General features: G+C 48.2%; 1 long non-coding RNA gene across 1 annotated transcript in view; it reads right to left on the bottom strand.

Moving 5' to 3' along the window:
- LOC109369250 overlaps nucleotides 1–16,329 on the bottom strand; it is a 62,294-nt gene that overhangs the window by 26,187 nt on the left and 19,778 nt on the right. The window contains exon 3 of the long non-coding RNA XR_004160771.1: nucleotides 11,191–11,373. This is a non-coding gene — a long non-coding RNA (uncharacterized LOC109369250). The remainder of the gene's footprint in view (nucleotides 1–11,190; nucleotides 11,374–16,329) is intronic.

The following is a 16,329-nucleotide window of genomic DNA, read 5'->3' as shown; positions in this document are numbered from 1 at the left end:
AAGAATCATCCCTCAGAAGCACTAATCCTGTTAACAAAATTCTTAAACAAAAAGCATGGCTCCATACAGACAAATGCAGCCTTGCAGCAGCATCCAGCCTTACCCCTCACTACGTGCTTGGCTATCAGGAGTCCAAGCCCAGCAAGCTGCAGGATGAAGAGCCCTGCAGATGTAGATGGGACCAATAAAACTAAGAGCAACCACACAGAGTGCATGGCCATGCAGCCAACATTTCATTTCCCAGCAGGATGTTTTTTTCAGAGGTCCCCATTAACTCCTGCAAGGTCCACGAGGCCTCACCGTCTCCCATCTGTCTGGCAGGGAAAGAATATAGTGCCCTGCTTTAAACACTTGGAGACCTCCAGTCCCCTCTCTGCTCCCTGCTCAACCCGCTGGTTAAGTCACTAACCCTCTGCAACATGGACACATTAATACTGGGTGCTACGAAGGCAGTTCAAGGCTGGTTCATAATTCACCTGGCCCAAAGACACCACATTTCTGAGGCCCGAGGCCATAACTTTAAAATGTAGAAGCCATCAAAAAAAAAAAAATACTGAACAGCAAAAGGCTGTGAAATTTGCACGCTTTGAAATTATTCCTGTTTCACAAGGTTCATTTGAGAAGTTACTGTAAATAGTTCTTGTAATTCACACTCTAAACAACATTTCCAGAAGCATTAATGAAACATTTTTTAACCCCTCCCCCCGCTTCCCCCAAAGTTATTCCTGGCAGAAAAGGGGAAAAGATGCAAGCTGTGGAGTCTGTGACTGCAGAAGGGAAGAAGCTGTCGGATCCCATCTGTCGACCGGGAGGATGAACGACCGCACACATCTCTGCTCTGTGCCAGCTCCCAGCCCGAGTTCCAGGGGCTCAGCATCTTCTTGGTCATCCCCAATGGGCAGCACTGGGGTCAGAGACTCCCTGCAAGGTCCTTCCCGTGCCAGCTCCAGACCAGTGAGACTTGCTGGACGTTGGGCCCAAAGGAGAGGGTCACACACCATACCTTCCAGATACGGGCCAGCTCCTGGGGTCCCGCAGTGCTGTTGGAGACAAAGGGATGTGAAGCTAAAGAGCAGAGCAGAGCAGCAGTGGCTTGGACGACACGGGTCAGTACTTCAGCACACGCAAGGCTGGTTTTCGATGGTTTGGGATTAAGAGCCTGCAAATTGCAGCATTCCTCCAAGGCTGTCTCACTGGAAAAGAGCTGAGGTCAAGACCAGGAGGGACCCAGAGGTCAAAGCGCTGCCAAGAAAAAGAGCTAAACAAAGCCCAGGATTTCTGCAGTCAAAAGCCCAGGCATCTAAAGACAGCGTTAAACTTGAAATGAGAAATTGGAAAACCTCTTTTGATATATTCCTTCCCTTATTTTAAACAAGCTTTTCTTACTCACTGCACAGCTGACATGTGGACTTTGGACTTTCTTTTTGTAATGTATAATGGAAATTTAACGCATCTGTGAGGAACCTGGGACTGTTTTTATATCACATCCACGGTGTTTTGAGGCCCTCCTGCAACTCAGAATAAAACGTCAATGGCAAAGTGGGACTTTGTGTTCAAGAGAGGTGGAGACGTAACCTCCCCCATCCCCATGTCTATGTACTTGTAGGCAGCTGGAGGTGAATGCCCCAAAATAAGAGGAGCCACAACTTACATCCCCTTGTGCTAACACTATCCCAGTTGGGTCTGTGGCGCTTTCCCAACGGTGCAAAGACAATATTAGTGCTGCTGGTGTCTCCAGGACATCCCGAGAACCAGGAGATGTTTTCTGATGGAGATTTGCCCGGAAGTACTGCCAAAATCCTTTTCCTCACAGATCAACCAGATTCACACAGAAGATGTTTGAAGTCTAGGACATGACAATACTGCACCCTGTGTGCATTACCACAGAGTCCCAACTCCTGGTTTCTGGATGGCTAGTCTACTGGCTCAGCCCAGTGCCAACTCAGATGACGGTGAGGCAGATCTGCAACTTTGTGAACTCAGCAATTAGCCCCTGAACCCGGGGAGAGTTTGTCAAGATCCCATCGCAGGCAAACAATAACACAGAAATACAGCTTTGAGGGGGAGACAATTTATCAGGCTGACCACAGACATCTTCCTCATTTTTTCTTTAATAAATCCAGCTTCGCTCTTGGCAGTGTACAGTATCTTGTCATTGCTTTCGTCTCCTTCTGCGCCTGCCTCCCACCTGCATGCTTCTGGCTCTTTGCAACCCTGGGGCCATCTATTTTCCCAGCGTTTCTCCATGAGGAAGCCAAGTCTTCTCTTCCATTGAGGAGAGGGAAACTGAAGCATGGCGAAGTGAGCTACTTGACCCGAGGTCAGCAGGGAAGAGGATAGGACAACATACTCACATTTGGGCTGGGCTGATCCATTTCATCTCATGATGAGCATCAGGGGGCTTTTGCTCCCTCTTGTGAATAAGCTGTTTAGGAATTACTCAGATGCTCTTTGCCATCAGATTTTAATCACCAGGAGTGCCTTCCCGGTGGGACTCCATGAGGCAGCTGGCCAGGTTCCTGAGAGCCAGGCCTCATCTCAATTCACACAACAGTTACTCTCAATAACGGCAGGCAGACACCAACCCAGCTCTGACCTCACCTCCTATTGCCTGCAAGGCCCAGAGGAGCGTAGTGTTTCTATCAGTACTTCCACCTCCCAGAGGTCCGAAGAGAAGGGCAAAGATGAGCTCCAGGCTGCACATCCTCCTGCAGATCATGAATAAACTCCTGGGAATAGCAGGGAGACTCGCGGGCACCCAAGTCATCCTCCAAGGACAGAGCAGGACAGTGGCTCAGGTGGGACACGGCGAGGCTGCTGGCAGCCGTGGTTGCCTGTGCTAATTTCATGCCCATCCTCTTCAACTCCCTGCAAAATTCCAGGCAGGCCTTCCACTTTGGCTGACATTCAAAACTGTCACCTCTCCGCACACATTAACTTGGAGGCCTCTGTCATCCCTCACATTAAAATGCTATCACAGGGAGTCAGCACAGCTTGACTCAGCCAGCTAAGGGGCTGGCTCCGGCCGCGCTGCGGGGACAGCCGACTCACGCTTGACATCCGTGGTCAATTTGACAGTGATGGACACGCTACTTAGGAGTCATTTGCTGATCTCATTTCCCCAGGTGGGAGGTCGTGCCACGGAGCTGCCTTCCCTGGGGAAGAAGTGGTGATGCTCTTCAGCCTCTCCAGGAGTGAGACGTGTGTGGACAGGCTTTCCCGTCTGCTCGCCGATCCACTGAACCTACTAGAATCCCAAAATGCAGCTGCTTGATCCTTCACATAGGGCAGTGCCCCAAAGCCTGGAAACATTCCCGATATCCTTGCCAGAATGTCTGCTCCTGGGTTGCCTCCCCCTGCCAGTTCACTCTGGAAAGGATCTTCAGTCTTTTCGACCACTACTGGTGTTTTTAGAGCCCGCTTGCTCTTGCTACTTGTGCTGCCAAATGCCACAATAGCTTGCTTTCAAACCAGGATACAGCTTTGCTCGCTGGTAGGATCTATTCACCATAGCCTGACCTTCCTTAAAGCAAGGAGAGGCACCCTCCTGAAATTCAATCAGCTCTAAATCAGTTTTTAAAGGACAATTTCATACTCCTTTTACCAGGTCATGCCTCAGTCTGAAGGTGCTCACCCTGTCATTGTCATCGTACATCCTTCCGAGCAAGCAGTGATAAAGCAGGCAATGGTCAACACCCTTCAGCTCTCATAGAAGAAATGCTGCAGGAAGGAAAGGACTTTGTAAGCCTTCATCCTCCACCACAAGCCCCAGGAACGACCGTAGGGGCAGGTTAGCATGGCACGTCAACTTTGGGGCATTACCACCTTCAGCACCCACTGGCCTCATATACATACAGAATGAGTCACTAACTCAGATGATGCTTAACTCAGCCTAAATCACACCATCCTATTTGACTGAAGGCCCCTCAGTACCTGTGACTACTGATGCCCAAGCACATTCCCAGCAAAGATGGTAACAGCATCCTGCACCTCTATGCACTTCTTTAAAAACAAAGCCCACCTGCAGCTCAGGGGGTGCCAGTCAGCTAAATGATCGTGGTTATTTTAGTCATAAGTAACAATTAAACCAAACTGAGTCAACCTGAACTGAAATATACATGGAGCTAATTAATATTGAACTAAAACTTCAAGCTTCCATGCAAATGTGAAGCTGTAAGATACCAGAGTGGTGGCCCTCTACATCCTTATACCAGAGGACAAAGCAAATCCCATCTTTTCATATATGTACATTTTAAAAGCATGGAGCTGCTTATTGTCTAATCACCTAAAAATTCCCTTCCACTTCTTACTGTCCTCTCAGAGTGTCATTGGTAACGCTCTCCAATCCAGGACTGCAAGAGATAATGATGGTGGGGGAACACAGCCAGCTACTGCTGGGAACCACTTCCAGCCCTTCCCAGTTCTGGGAAGCCTGAGCTGAGCCCTGTCCTAAAAACCCCGTAAAACAGATGTCTTATGCAGTGTGCCCAGAAGGCCTTCCCCAAAATTAGGCTCTTTTGGATCAGACAAAGGGAGCGAATTCCAGCGTCCTCCAGCCCTCGCACTGCTCCTTTGAGAGCGAGGCACAGTTCTGCTCCAGGAGTGCCTCTTGGCCCAGCTGTGGCTGCCTGGCTCCGGGACAGTGGCACGATGTATTTCTGTCACCAATGCCACCTGTCTCAGATAAACAAGGAGAATGAGGACTTTCATTCCCCCAGCGAGGAGTTGATCAAAGCCCTCAAAGACTTTCTCTCTCAAAGGTGACTCACTTCCCCATTGGGGTGGACCAAATGGGTGACAGATGAGTTGAGCACCTTATGGCTTCAAAAGCAAAGCCTCAAGCCTAACACTGTACTGTTCTCATTGCCAAGGGTCTCCACCAGCCACACAGCCTGGCTCTGCCCCACAACCCCATCTCAAGGCAAAGCAAGGCGACGGCTGCTCTCGCCTCCCGACTCCTCTTTCGGTCCTTTTATGGGAATGATGGTTTTACATCAAGGTCTGGTAGAGCGCTCAGCTTTCTGTTCCAGACTCCAGCAGCAAGAACTTGACCTGTGTGCTCAGACCCTCTTAGTCATCAGGCTGAGCTGCGTCTCCCCCCCTCCCACCCGCCTTCTCTTTATGGAGTAGCAGCAGCAGCAGAGCATGGGGTGAGAAGTCAAGGGAAGGACAACTTGACTGATGGAGCTCAGGTTGCGGGGTCAGCGCAAGGCGTCGTGATCCGGGCTCAGACAGAGCCATTTCCTCTGTGATTTTATCCGCTGCGATTTTTATCTTTCGTCTGTTCACACGTCATGCCACCTGGACATAATACAGAGCAAGCCGAGCGCTCGGCTCAGCCTTAACCCCTTCCTGTCCTTCCAGAAAGGCCCCAACATACAGCAAAGCTGCACCCGTGGGTTCACCTGGCAACAAGGGTTGTCTCTTTACGAGCCCTTTTCATTGCCTCGAACATCTGTAAATGGCAGGTTTATCCTTCTGTGCTGACCTCGCGGACAACGTTATGATTTACCCACAGATTTCGCATTCTTGACAGCGTTCATTAGATGTGATTTTTGGTATTTGGCTCAGGAGAGACTTTCTGGTTTCAGTTCCCACCTGGAGTGTGCTCTAAGCCATGTGAGCACGGCCCTGGTGGCTGCTCAGGTGAGAGCACAGACATAAAGAGCAACAGGAACCATTCCTCACACTGCCCTGGAGGTTCAGCCCTAGCAGCTGCTTACATGAGTCCAAAGTAATGAGGACCAGCCCCGTGCTCCCCTGAGCCCAAGTGAAGGCCTCGGGTGCAATTGGGCAGTGTTTGACACGAGTGCAGGTGTTTGGGATGTCCACAAGAAAGTGGCAACAAGACCCCATCAAGGTCTCAGCCACGGAGCACTTCAGATCTAAAGCCCTCTAAAAACCACCACCCCATCCTATCGGTGAGGACCAGTACGAGGAAGGAAGAGGAATAAGAAGATACAAGAGATACAAGTCCCAAATGCCACATCCCCAACCACAATGCATGGCACCCGACCCCTTCCATCACCACACATCCTTTCACCTCCACAGGCCGACAGTCCAAATGTCCTCACGCTGACCTTCATTTTGGGTCCCTGTATCACCGAATCCCACAGCCCAAACAGGATGCAGCTCCAGCCTGCAGGACACAGCAGGGAGCATGCAGGAAGCCCAATGGCCTCAGACCAGACCCACTGTGCACCGCCCCCCCCCACCAGACCCACCTTCCCACCTCCCTGCCTTTCCTGGTTGCCTCCAATGCATGGAGCTCTGGCACCCGCATCCTCCTAATTCCACTGTGATTAATTGCTGCCGGATAGGACAAAAGTAGAAACTGCCTTAAGAGTGGGGTATTTTAAGGTGCTTTCTTTTTTCCCCCCTCCACCATGTTTCCTTATTTGTTTCCTTTCTTGCTACTGGTGTGATAACTGGAGAGTTATTTGGAAAATTCCTATTGTTTATTTCAAAAGTCTAGGGAAAAACACAGAGTGCAGCTAGCTACAAGATCTGTGCATCTCTTCAGGTTATTTTCAATTTGTGACTTTTTAAAAGGCAATTACCTCACTTTCTGAACTGGATAAAATAGGTCTGGACAGAAACAGCACATTCTTGATAAAATCCTTTTGGCTTTCACATGCATCTTCCAAATAAGCAATCTGGGTGGAATGGTGCAATATTTTTAAGGGCTTTAACAATTAAAACATCTTAAAAGAAGCTGTGCCAAGCTTTAGATTAGGTTCTCTTTCAAAAGGACTATAGTAGACGGTAGTCATGGCTTGGTTTTTCAATAAGCCATACACACAGTGTATACAAATCAAATCCAAAAGGTTAAATAATTCTTATGCAGAAAGCCAACTCTTTTTGACATTAAGAGACTCCTTTATTCTGTGAAGTCTCTACATTAAGGGCTGCTAAACGCCAGGTGGACGTAGTGGGCAGGATCTTTCTATAAATGCCCAGCTCTCACATCTGCACTAGGCCACTGTCAAGAAGAGACTACATTCTACACTGTAGAGTCACCATAGAATCATTAAGGTTGGAAAAATCTACCAAGATCATCTATCCAACCATCATTCCACCCCCTACCATGCCCATGCCCACTAACCACGTCCCTCTGTGCCACATCTCCAAGGTTCTTGGATGCCTCCAGAGATGGTGACTCCACCACGTCCCTGTTCCAAAGCTTGACAAGTCTTTCTGAGAAGAAATTTTCCTAATGCCCATCCTGACCCTCCCCTGGCACATCTTGAAACCATTCCCTCTGATCCTCTCACTGTTATCTGGGAGCAGAGGCCAACATATGAAAAATAACCCTGAAAAAAAATCATATCGTAAGAAAAATCAATTACATCTTTGCCCTCTGGGCTGGTGACACAGACACACCCATTGCTACCACTGCTTTCCAAAATGAAAATTGGGTTTTGCTTTTAAGAAACCCTCTTCTGGACCTAGAGTTTGAGACATCCATTGAAACCAGCAACTTCAGGTCACAGTTTGTGTGGGAAGTAGCGTGCTCTTCCAATCAATGCAGAGGCAGCAAATGCCACTGCATTTGCATATGGCCAACACCCTATGGAGAACAGGCGGCAAAGCCAACCCTGAACCCAGCTCTGTTCCACCCCTGAAACATCAGAGCATCGTTCTTCCCAGCAAGCTGTCAAGGGAGCCCTCTGGTAACATAAATTTTGGGGTGCCCTTGCTCTATGGTCAGCTCCAGTCAAAGACATCTTATCGTCGGCCGTTTCCCCATGCGGCACAAATTCATGTCCCTATCATTAAGGAGACACATGGTTTATTTACTCATTACCATATCCAGCTGTTGGCTTTCCTTCTCCCCATATTTCAGGGAAAGTAGTGATTTGACATAAATAATACCCCATTCGGCTACGGTCTGAAAGATATTGTAAATATTAAAAAAGTCTTCAACTCCAATAGCTCTTTTCGAGTGCTCCGTCCAAACCCTACTTAGTATGGGTGTGGGGGGAGGTCGGGAAGGAGAAAACCCAACGCCATTACTTAAATAGCCCCATTAAAAGCAAGGCCAGAGTGAATTACGGCTTTATTAAACAGATGACATTACATCGGGAATGATGAATCATAATGTTTCTTTTTGGGATTACAATGCTATATGACCTCTTCAACTGTAATCATTCGCCTCCTACTCCCAGCCACCGTCAGGTGTGCCAGCCCCTCTCCTTGCCACATTAGCAACAGCGCTGGGGATGTGAGGGCATCCATTTCCCTACAGCTTATCAACTGCCATGGTTTGCTGCTGTAGGGAAGGAAAGGAGGCTGCTGATGCCTTTGGGAAGTCCAGAGCAGGGACAATCCCCCCCAACCACCCCTGGTGCATGCACTGCCTTACCAGCTTGCCCGCAAGAAAAGCGGATCCCCACTCCTGAAACACTAGACATCAACTGAGCTGTTTGCTGGTTCTGTCCCACTGAAAATCTCTTCTTACACTCCTCCACATGCATCCCCTTCTCTTTTCTCCTGTGTTTAAATCATACAATTATGGAATCATTAAGGTTGGAAAAGATGACAAAGATCATCAGGTCCAACCATCAGTCCACACGGTCTCCTAGGCAAGTCACACATATGGATCAGAAAGAAATGACTGCAGTGCCTTCTCACTGCAAAGTTCAGGACACCTTAAGGGTGAGCACCATGCCTGTGCTTAAAAAGCTACAAAGTCTCTCAGCCACACCAGGTGCAGCAGAGCTTGGGAATTTGAAGCAAGCTGAAGTGTAGGTCATTTGGGCCACCACCAACATGACACAGCTGTGAAGAGAGGAATGCCTCCCCATTAAGTAATAATTGGTTGGAATTACAACTGTTCGAGTTTCAAGCCATCTTCAAGTTGAATAATACAAATCTCCACTGATGTGTGCTCCAGCGTTTCCCATTCTGCTGCACACCTGGATAACTGCAATAGGAACAAAGCCTACGCGACCTTGTGGGTGGTAACCCTGCCCATGGCAGCAGGTTGAAACTCGGTGATCTTTAAGCTCTCTTCCAGCCCAAACCATTGCACGATTCTATGATACCATGATTCTAAATCACCCCTGCTCCAGGATGAGTATTGGCAGGAAATTTATGGATCTGCAGCAACGGAACACCAGAGGTAACCAAATGAGAGGGCAAGTGTGAAACTAACAGCAAGCCCCTCTGAAGCCAGGCTCCCTTTGCCATGTTGGTCCTTGCAGGATTGACAGAAGCATCACTAGGAGAAGACCTGGGACAGAGCTTCTCCCTCCACTCGCTTGGGGCATGGCCTAAATCAGCACTGAGTAGTGCCCAGTGGGCACAGGGGATATTTGTCCTGCCCTGCACATGGTCTTCACATCACAGCATGACATGTTCCCCATGTTCTATATTGCTTGTCCTCCCAGGGTTTGCCTGCTGCCTGTAAGTAACCAAGAAAACATGACATCCAGCCTCCCAGATAAAGCAGTGCTGTGCCACGGCCCCACAGAAGCCAACGGCTTCTATTTTTACATGTTTGGTGAGAAGCACGTGTCAGCTATTGACAACACACAAAAAAAGCCCCAGCACTCAGATCCCCACTCCCCTTCCACCTTCTGCTCAGGCAGACCTCAGACGAGCACCCGGCGGCCCCATCTGCTCGTCACCTGCTAGCATTTGGGTAGCAGCTACGTCAAACTCCTGGCTCACGTTTTCACACGTAGGAGTTCGCCGTCTGAGTGATGAGGCTGTCTGTGCTCCCATTGTGCTTTGCCATCCAGAAGGTTTTTTGGAGCTTGGACAAAAGAATGCACGCCAGTAGCTCTTACGTAAAGCATCAGCCTCTTTGCCCCTGGTTTATAGACTGGGAAACTGAGGTGCGAAAGGCAGAGAGACTTGCAACCTCCTGCACAGCCTTCTGCCTCCAAGTATCCCTCTTTTATCCTTATAAAGCATTCCTTCTGTCCACTGTGCTGCTTGGAAAATAAAAACACAACTCCTACAACAATAAAACCTGCCAAGGGAGCTTGAGCTCTGCCTTTGACCCTCGGTGGTGAAAAGATCCAGGGTCTTTTAGTAAGGCTGGTCACACCATGAGGAGCCAGCATTTCTGAGCTGCCTTAGCAATAGTAGGTCCCCTTCTGCCTGCCCCCCTCTCTCCTTAGTTCTTGGGACACCTGGTTTGATCCCTCATCCCCCAAAAATGCACAGCTCTACAAAAGCCAAGGGCACACCCCTAGCAGAGAATCACTAACATCAGGAGGAATCACACAATGACTCCCATCCGGGGTGGGCAGCAGTAGCTACAGAGATCTGTAACAAAGCATAACAAAAATAGACCCGATAACTAGGAACCTGGAAAGTGGACAGCTCAGATTTAGCCTTTACACATCAAAATCAACGATGACAATCATTTTTCTTTCTGCTGTAATTGTTGTAACCACACTGACTTTAATCTTAAAGAAAAAAATCCAACCCAGATTTCATTCTAGTCTAGAAAGTGAGTCAGCCCTCCAATCTCAGCTAGAAAGAAAGGCACTTGCTAGGATGGATGTGGGAAAATAGAGGGTTAGATTCACCAGGCTCCTCTTGGGTCATGCTAAAATTACTACGATTTAAGTTAATGAATAGATTTCCTTTTGTTCCAGCTCAGCTTCTTTCTATAGCGTTACAGCCCTTATCCCAAGCTGGAAGCAAGCACTATTCAGATAAAACAAAGCACAGCTTTTCTTTCGCATTACCACCAAGACTTCCTCATAATAATATTTATAAAATAGCTATTAAGATGGGAGGGGATAGTAAAACCATATCTGCACAAGTCAAGCTCTGAGGTTATAAAATACCAGGAATTAAATCTGCCCTGCAACACAAATTCCCACCCATCCATTTATTCTCTTGTTTCAAAGCATCTTTAATGGCAGGACCAGATCCTGCTTGCTCCTCAGGACCTCTGCCACACGCATCGCCCAAACAGGAGGGGGGCTGTTATATGGGTCAGTGCTCGTCCATTTGGACAGATCCCACCCCTCTACAGAGCAGGGAGGCACAACCACATTGCTCTAAGCTCTCCAGGGCAAAGAGGGAACCGGTGACAGAGGTCACAGCAGAACCGCAGGTGATTACGACCACAGGACTTTGGCAGCCTCAGGTTGGCACCATCTGTGCTTCTTCCAGGGCACAGGAAAGTATTTTTTTGTGCAGCCTTTGGCAAGAGCCATTTCCTACCTCTGTGGTCCAGAGCTGGCTGCAAAGTCCAGTCACGTGCTGAGCCCTCTTCCTCCTCGTGGTGCTCTCCATGTCAGGAGGTCAGCAGAGCCCAGAGATGCGCAGTGGGATCAAAAAGAGCCTTTACCCCTCCTCTTGGGGAACCAAGAGGTCTGCAGCAATGGACTTGGCAGCACCACAGGCCTAGAAACAGGAATGAAAGGCTGTGATTGGAGTTACCCAAGGCCTTCATGCCCAGCCCAAAAAGACAGATAAAACACTGCCAAGAAACAAACTCCAAGGAGGGCAGCTCAATCCCTAAAGAAAATTTGAACCCTGGTGCCTACCCAAACCTACCCTACGTAGCACCATGAGCAATGGTGCAACTTTCCCAATGGCAGGGAGGAAGAGACAATACACCCGGATGCTTTGGGTCACTCTGACAACATTCACTTTTTGTCAGCTGTTTTCAGCATCTTGATGGTGGGAAAGGGAAGGGAAAGGAGATTGGTGAGAACAGGAAGAACCACTGCATTTATCCAGGCTGACATCCTACGTAACATCAGCCAGAGTATCTCAGCTCTAACCCATGTTGTGCCAAGTGGTGACACTAATAGGACAACAACCGAGCAATTAAAAGGAAAGTAGAGACAACGAGATATCAAGTCAAAAAGGCTCATGGACAAGAGACAGAGAGACCTAATTCTTGCTTGTTTGCCTTAGTGAGTGGAATATTGTCAGACAGATACCACGCTCAAGAAAAACTACATTTCTATGTCACCAGCAATTACTGCCTTCTCCTTCAGAGGCTGGAACCCTCCTGCTGTACCAGGTTTCTCACGTGGACCCTATGAAAAGCACATCAGAGCATGGAGTGCACAGCATCTCCCTCTGCACACAGAGAAGCAACTAAACAAGCAGCTGCTGCTGCACTAACTCACATTTAAACCTGCTCATAAGCTGTAGGAAAAGAGAAAGTACAGTGCCTTAGCTAGGGATGGGGAAAAACAGGGATGCAAGGAACAACACACTGAGGCTTTGGTCAGGACCAAGGTCTGGAAGGTAAAAGCAGAGAGAGGGGATAACCAGTAAGCACGGGCAGACTGGAAAGCTAGACACCAAACCTGGCGTATCAGAGCAATTGAGTGAGAAAGAAAAGCAAGGCCAGAGGCTGTGTGTCCAATCACTGCTTTCACTAGATTAAAAATGTAAATTCTGTGTGTAATAGCCTGGCTTGGAGATAACCAGAGTAGCAGGCAATTAGGAATAATGAAGTAGCAATGACAGCAGCAGCGGGCAAACATCTCTGGGAAAGGAGTGGGTTTGAGAGGTAAGGATGTCAGCTCCAGCTCTCTGTATACTTCTTCGCCACTTTAAGCTTTCCTATCGAACATACGATATCACATTTGCTGTGGGCTAATGGGACCCCTGGCATGCTCAAGGGAAACATTGTTGGGAAGAGGCACGGGCAGTGTGACCTCAGAAAATGATGGGCACACACACAGCACTGGAGCCAGGTGTACACTTGGCAGCTGGATCCTTGGGGCACTCAAAGGTTGATCACATAGTGTATTCCCTTCTGCTGCAGGGAGCTAGAAGTGTCCTCTTGGTAGCCAGCCATGCACTTCCATGCAGCCAGCACAAACTTGATCCCTCTGAGATTTTGATCCGTCACTGCTGGGAAAACAGCTAAGCAGCTCCAAAAGAAACCAGAAAGTAAGTAAATAAGGGGGAATAATTGTCCAGCATGGGGGCAGCCATATCATCATCTTCAACAAGCAGGCTAGAAAGATGACTTGGCATGCCACAGTCCCCTTGTGCAACACAGCACCATGAGCAGCACCAGAGCTGGGCAGGAAATACCTGCAAGTTGCCCATTACCCTTCATAATGCAGACTGTGTGCAGTAGCATAATGCCACACAGACGTCAATGTGGACACTCACCAGGAAGCTTAAATAGAGCAGAAACTCAAGATTCAGACAACACCAGCCCAAGGAAGAGAAGAAAAATGCTTGGAAACATCAGAAACCTGAAAACAGTGCTGGAAACCAAAATCCAAACACACCAGGGAAAGCTCGTGCAGGGGGGAAGACTGAAAAACCAGATATGGAAGGGCTGGGGAGAAGGAGATAGAGCTACGTGGAGGCAAGTGGGTTATAGGCAATCTTACATCAGTTTATGAAAATATCCCATTAATCTTCATAGCGCAATCTTAATTGCAAAATCTTTCATCAGCCTTGTTATTTGTGCACCTGTCACTGGAGACACTCGGAGTTGTTTTGTCGTCATTTCTCACACTAATTAGAGGGGCTTGGGGTGGTTTGTGAGGTGGGGTGGGGAGTTGGGGGGGAGGGGGCTGCTGTTTTTTAATTGTCCTCGAGCACAGCTCAGCTTTGCAGTAACGCTGCCAATTAGGGTCCTGCCCCGCGCGGGGCTTGCAGGCCTGCTAGGCACATTACAGAAGACTAGAGGGGTTGTTTTAATTAAATACCCCCAGACTAGCAGGGAAATATTTAGAGCAATTTAACAATCTGCTGCAGAGTTGTTAAGCCTCCAATATATCTGCTTAATGTTCATTTGGGTATTTAATAATCTCCCTACCTTATCTAATCCTGTTTAAATTTAAAGAGATGCATCTAAGCTGGTGGAGTAGCTAGTGCTTATTAACAGCCGCTGGTTATTAAAACATATTTGAGATGTCATTGCTAGCAAGCAGTCCCAGTAGCAGGCAGGAGAACTGGTGCCTGTGGATGTATTTCTTCCTTAAGCAGGGCTGCCCAGGGACAAGGCCCAGCACTTCCATCGTAAGATCTGCTGTCATCATAGTGGTAACGCTGCATTTCCAACCTGCTCCACCTCCCATGGAAGGGAGCGCTGGCCTTATTGCGTAATTAGTCAAAGTTACCAGTTATTTATTTTTAAAGCTGTGTTCCGGGCCTTCAGCCACTCAGACTGGGGCGTTTGTAAACTGGATGTTTTATGTTCCCAGGTTAATGGAAGGCACGTTGTGTTTTCCTCAGCCAGCTCCTCACAAACTTCCTCTGAAGTCCAAAGAAAATCATTTGTCGGGGGTTGATCTACGAGGCCAGAAAGTCTTAACCTTGAAAGATTTTAGCCTGGCTGTCTTTGCTTAATTTGTTTGTTCCTGGGCTGGTTGTCCTGTCCTTGGTAGTCTCCATACCATTTGACGTGCTGCCATTTCCTGCAGCAACGCTCTGCAGGTTGCCTAAGCCTCCTCTCTTCCATCCTCTCCAAAACCAGGCCCTTCCATCACACTACCAAGCGCTGCCGCTCAAAATGGCGGTCAAGGCAGCTTCCAAAATAACAACGTCACACACAAGAAGAGATCGTTGGAGAACACATGACTCATAACTGCCAAAACTCAAACGAAGGGAGAATCAAGTCAGGAAATTCACCTTTTCCCAACAATAGGATGAGAGATAAGGGCTTTAGGTTGCATCAGAGGTGGTTCAGGTTGGATATTAAGTAACGTTTCTTCTAAGAAAAAGTAGTGGTGCATTGGCACGGGCTATTCAGAGAGGTGGTGGGTCACTCTCTCTGCAGGTGCCCAATAACTGGTTCCATGGAGGCGCCCAACATTTTAGGTTCTCATTTAATTTTCACCATAAGTTTGGTGTTCCGGTTTTGGACACCTTGTTTGATGATAAAATTAATCATTTGGGAAGGGCAAACCCAGAGGAGGTGACACATCCATCTCAAGTGTTGTGCAGGAAAACAGTCACTCCACTTGGTCCTTATTGGTCAAAGAGCAGCGTCGAGGTGAAACACAGCAGCCACCTTCAAGCAGGATGCTGTTATAGAAAACAAACAACAGGGTGAACACCAAGGCTGGAAAGGAAGATTTAGGTCAGGCCTTGAGGCGGAGAGGAAGCACACTTTTTATGCTTGTTCTGTTATTCTTCTTTGAAACCCAGGAAGAGGTTGAATAACCTCTATCCCTAAGGGCCTTTAAAAACAGATTAGTGTAAAAAGACATAGGTAGAGTTGATCTTGCCTTGGGGCACAGAGACAGATTCAAACGACCTTGGCAAGGTCCTTCTGATGCCATTTCTTCTGTGGCCGTATGCTGTAGCACGAGGAACACTGAGCCCTACACTTTCTCCTCTTTGCTCTCCTTCAAGGGACTGATTATGGTACCAGAGCAGCCTGTACTCTAAAAATAAACTAAACAGGGACAGACCGGTCCATTAGCACAGTCCAGCAGAAGCAATGCTCTGACTTGTAAGGATCCATCATCCTACGTGCAAAAAAAGCCAACCCATTTCATAACCCCAGCAGATTCCAAACTCAAGCCCTCCTCCACAAAGGAAACCCACGGTTCCCTCTCCAGATTTGGATGACAGGGATGACCGGAGGGGGAGCAAAGGGAGCAGATATTTTTTGTTTGTTTGTTCTTTGTTCCTTGTTTCTCAGACACTGGTGTCATTGAGGATATTTTGTGGAGGAGACACATCAGCACAGTGACGGATCCTGTCTGGTCCCATCAGCACCGAGGCGTTGTGTCCCCAGAGTAACACGAGAGGACTGCCGTTCCTGCAGGGAAGGCTGCTCAGCAGGAGGTGTCAGCCTGGGAAACACAACAATTGTTTCTCTCCAATCGGTTCAGTGGCACTTGGAAACTTTCAGTGCAGGGGAGAGGCTGAGTCTGAACGCAGAGGTGTGCCAAGGACTTGCACCAAAGGACAGGGAGCAGACTTCACAGCCAAGCATCATCGCGATGGTGGCTGCCCACCATGAAAAGGAACAAGTATGCTCCAAGTGGCCATTTCCTACCAGCACGTCTTGCAGGGTAAGGAAGGGGACTTCTGAGCCATCTTCCCGACAGCTGACACTTCACACTGTGCTCTCGTCACCTCTGTGTGCAGAGCTGCAGCCACAAAGCATAGATCTATTTAGACTCTCGAAAATAAATAAATAAATAAATAAATAAATAAAAGGATGCAACTGTTTACAATGTGATTTCCTTAATTCTCAATAAAGGATCCTATATGCTTCCTCCCCCATAGGTCACTGCTGGTTTAGCAGTGCTGTAGCAGGACAAAAGGGGTGGTGTGAGTTAACTCTGCAGTGCCCTGCAGCAACAGCTTCTGCTGTAACAGCAGGACTTCGCATCCTCTTTCACAAAAGCAACAGAGGAC

This window comes from Meleagris gallopavo, chromosome 10, assembly GCF_000146605.3.
Source record: "Meleagris gallopavo isolate NT-WF06-2002-E0010 breed Aviagen turkey brand Nicholas breeding stock chromosome 10, Turkey_5.1, whole genome shotgun sequence".
NCBI classification, from domain to species: domain Eukaryota; kingdom Metazoa; phylum Chordata; class Aves; order Galliformes; family Phasianidae; genus Meleagris; species Meleagris gallopavo.
The sequence above is the reverse complement of the archived record's forward strand: the minus strand, read 5'-3'. Positions and strand labels throughout refer to the sequence as shown.